Below are 4267 nucleotides of genomic sequence, written 5' to 3' on the forward strand. Positions count from 1 at the left end.
CCCTATCCGGAATGAGTGAAAATGCAGTTTTATCATCCCATTCAGATGCTACTTTGGGAGTTAGAGAGTATTTCAGTGAGGGCTTTTCAATGTTCTCAACAACAACGGGCTTCTGGATCTTAGGTGCCATTGCAAATTTTGGATAATCACTTAACAAAAGATCCTTAGGGTTTGAAAACTTTTAAACGACAGACGCTTCCCACTTAGCAAATGTAAAACAGATATTCACAACCGATATGATCGGTAAACTACTTTGACAATGTGTTGTGATTGATGTAAATACCTTGAATTTCGCTTCGGAGGAGGTTTGATCGCCTTTGAATCACTTTGCTCTGCTTTCTTGAAAACTTGGTAAGTGTAAAATGACCATGCAAAAGCTTTAAGTACACAATATACCTTATCGGGCTTTGTGCAGTTAGGTCAGAAAACATTAAATGCACTCGGTACCACTTCCTTTTTTATGCTTTTGCCGAGTAGCCAAACTTCCTGTATTTACCGACTAGACAGGCTTCCAAAAGACTTCATAAAATTTCAAATTTCCTAATGCATCTTTAGTTATGCAGATTTTGAATTAAGTACATGATAAAATAGGAACTGTTAAGATTTAACCTTGAGAGAATGCAGTCCCTTCATACCTTTACCGATTAATTTGGAATAGGTGCACCTAACTCGGTAGATAAGGTGCTTTCTTCAGTTGATACAATTTCCTTCTTTTTCCAAATCATCTTTAATTTGCTTTTTATTTCCTCAGTGTCTCCTCTAGGTTGATCTCTACAATCTCTACCCAAGTGTCCAACTTTGTGACAATGAAAACATGCCATACCAGGATTTCTCCATGATCTTTGGTTGTTCATTCCAAACCTTATAAAGCAGTTGGCACTTATATGTCCATATCTTTCACATCAGGCACACCATATCCTTGTATTGTAATCCCATGGTTCTGCAAAATACTATCGGTTAGGATCTGTGTGAGTTCGGTAACTTCTAGCATTTGCTCGGTGTGCAGACCACATATAGTTCTTTTGCTTAAACCAACACTTCTCGGTACTATGTCCATAGCTATTGCAATTTTTACAAAATCCTTTGAATTTTTCCTTCCAATAATTGTTAATAGACTTTATCCTACATTGATTAGATGTGTGACCATATTTATTGCAATTGTAACAATAACCATTAGACCTAGTGACATTCGGTTGCTTACCTTTTCTGATTTGGCACATGTTAGCAGTATGTCCTTGTTTTCCACAGTAGTTGCAAATAAGTTTCTTTCCTTTGATGTTCTTCTTATTTCCAACTTGCTTTGATGATTCTCCTCTCTCAGTGGTGTGGATTCCCTTTTCGGTAGTGTCTTTTCCTTTGTAACCGAGTCCTGCATCTTTGTTGTGTCTTCTTGTATTCAGTTGCTCATCCAACATCTTTGATGCTTCATAACTATTCTTCAGTGTTTCTTTGGATTTCTTCTCTGTTTCAAGTTCATCGGTCAATCTTGATAGTTCAAGTTTTAATACTTGATTCTCATTATCCTTCAGATTTGCTTCATGATGTGCATAACCCAATTGATCTGACAGATTTTTTTGAATCCCAGTCAACCTTGTGATTTCATCATTCTTTTCAGATACTAATGCTTCAAGCTATTGTTTTTCTCTTTCTAGATCTCTTACTTTATCCTCGGTTGTCCTCAATGCATCTAGATTTCCAGTCATCTGTGTGTTGAAATGTTCATGTCCTCTTTTCATTGCTTTTAGCTGATCAGTCAATGCTTTGTTCTTTTCTTTCAGTTCTCCAATCATCTCTTCAGTCTCTTTAGATATATTGTTCTCAGATGATGTCTCAATCTGTTCCACTAACTCTTGAGAGTCCTGCAAATCATCAGATAACCTTCTTCTAACTTTCAATGATTTTTGCATTTGTCTTTGCATGTTTGCAATCACTTGATTAGCATGATCCAGCTCTTCTTGCAAATACATAATTCTCCGAGATTGTTTATAGCCTTCCATTGAAAAGATCTTTTTCTTTAGGTTGTTAAACCCTTTTCCAAGATTGAAGCTCTGATACCAATTGTTAGGCCCAATATGGAAATCTAATGTACTGAGAGGGGAGGGGTGAATCAATACTTCAAATCCTTTCTTCTTCAATAACTTTACTGTTATGCATAAACCAAAAAATGTTGTAACATAACATAAAGCTAAAACAAATAAATAACAATCATACATGATTCACTCCATAACACATATATTTTGGTTACACAGAAACTCTTGGTTAGAGAGAAAAACTGCGGTGGGGATGGCACCCACAACTTCACTACTGCAATAATAAAGGGTGCTCGGTTAGAGCTACATGTTTAGCTATTCCTGATAGCTTACCCTATTAGGAGTATCAAGATCGTTAGATCTACCTTGCTAAAGGATTTTACAACACTTATTCTAAATGCTACACTTGGTTAAAGGCTTTACAATTTATAGACTTTGTTAGAGTCTTTTATCCTATTAAAGGTTTCTCTTACAATTCAAAATATTACAATAAAATCTTTACAAATATCTGCAACTTCACATCTGAAATGTTATAGCAGATTCTATGTGCTTAAAATGAGATTACCTTGCTTATAGCATACCTCGGTAACCCATAGATTAACTCGGTAAACCCTTATGTTTACTCTGTTCCTTGACTGTTCTCTGAAATCCTTCTCGGTGACCTCTGTGTCTCTGACAATCACAATACTCAGTGCTTTCTTATGTATTACACATGTCTTGCTTCATACACCTCTTCTCTCTTGCATCCGATCCCAATTCATGCTGTATAAATAGATCTCTTATGTCAGTGATCTGGTTCATTGCTTCGATCTTACAAACATGATTTATCGAATGAATAACCATACAAAATATTTCATTGGATAGATGACCTCAAAATCATACAAAATTTATAAGTGCAATTTCCAATGTGATAACGGTTCTTTGTTCCTCGATCTTTGTAACACGTTTCCCATGTGTGTCCAGGTTCAATGAATCTGGTAACATGTTTCACTCGGTGTATATCAACTTGGTATATCATTTTTGCTGCTCGATAGACATAGAGTGTTACTCGGTAGACAGCTCGGTGTATACTAGGCTCTGTGACTACTTTCTTCTATAACTGACTGCTCTGTGCTTACCGACTGAATATTTCGGTAGAAGTAACCGATTAGAGTATATAGAATGACTTTGGACATAAAACTAATGGAAACTTAGTAAGTAGTAACACTCCCAATACATGTGGGCCAATAAACAAGAGCCCCAGCCAAGTCTCTGAGGGGTCTCTATCAACCTCTCTAGCATCTGGCCTCATCTGCTCTGGAAACCCTACTGCCCCCTGTTCGGCATCAAAAAGCACCCGATGAACCCTGATTGAACACATGCCAGGGGATACTTCTCACTGTATCTGCTCATAAGAATGTACCAACTCATGGAACAAGTCAAAATGTCAGAATCACTGAAGACATGCCTGACTGCCTACAGTCCAGGTAACAACAAGGTATCATAATCCACCTTATCCAAAGGAAAAAGGATACGAAGGATCCTGTACACATCCTCGGGAGTGATAGTCAACTCTCCAACTGGCAAATGAAATGTATTATGCTCTAAATGAAATCTCTCTACCAACGTCGTGAGCATCTCGTGGTTCACACGGATATCAGGCAATCCCAACAGATGAGTCAAGCCGCACAAATCAACATGAGCCTGCTCAACCATAGATAAATGTCGCACTAATGCTATGGTAGGAGGATACACACATTTGAATAACACAGGAGGTAATCGAACCTGCAAACAACAAAACCCAACAACGAAGCATCAGAAAAACATTCCAAATGAGCCTACAAGAGAAGCAAAACATCACACCAATCCAACTAAGTCAAATGCAAACTCAAAAATTCATGTTTACACCTTCAAAAATGCTCACTATCTTTCGTATGACAAAACACAGAAAAGCTGCACTTCGTACGAGTCAAGAATAGGTGTCGTACGACAAAACAACTCCAAACAACAAAATGGTCTTTTTACAAACCTGTCGTACGACACATGGGTGGCCCTAGAATGACAAAACTAATGGGCTCAAATGACAAAAGAATTTTTACCAGTTTCTCGTACGAGGCAAGATCCTGTCTCGCACGATAAACCAGGATACTCGACTCAAAACACGTGAAAAATTTGAAAAATGCATAAAAAAATTCAACAATTGGAAACACAAACAGGCTTAAGATCAATCACTTACCACTGGCTCATAGTTTCGAGGT

Source organism: Cryptomeria japonica, chromosome 10 (genome assembly GCF_030272615.1).
Source record: "Cryptomeria japonica chromosome 10, Sugi_1.0, whole genome shotgun sequence".
NCBI classification, from domain to species: domain Eukaryota; kingdom Viridiplantae; phylum Streptophyta; class Pinopsida; order Cupressales; family Cupressaceae; genus Cryptomeria; species Cryptomeria japonica.